Source organism: Boleophthalmus pectinirostris, unplaced genomic scaffold, assembly GCF_026225935.1.
Source record: "Boleophthalmus pectinirostris isolate CB_2022bp ecotype Guang Dong unplaced genomic scaffold, ASM2622593v1 HiC_scaffold_6, whole genome shotgun sequence".
NCBI classification, from domain to species: Eukaryota; Metazoa; Chordata; class Actinopteri; order Gobiiformes; family Gobiidae; genus Boleophthalmus; species Boleophthalmus pectinirostris.
In genome coordinates this window covers 2045732-2045935 of record NW_026571447.1, presented here as the reverse complement: position 1 = coordinate 2045935, position 204 = coordinate 2045732, and positions in this window count along the sequence as shown.

Sequence of the window (204 nt, the reverse complement as noted above, 5' to 3'; positions counted from 1 at the left end):
AGAACTAAACCAGAACTAACCAGGACTAAACCAAGGTCTAAACCAGGACTAAACCAGACTAAACAGGACTAAACCAGGTCTAAACCAGGACTAAACCAGGACTAAACCAGGACTAAACCAGGACTAAACTAAACCAGGACTAAACCAGGACTAAACCAGGACTAAACCAGGACTAAACCAGGACTAAACTAGGTCTAAACCAGG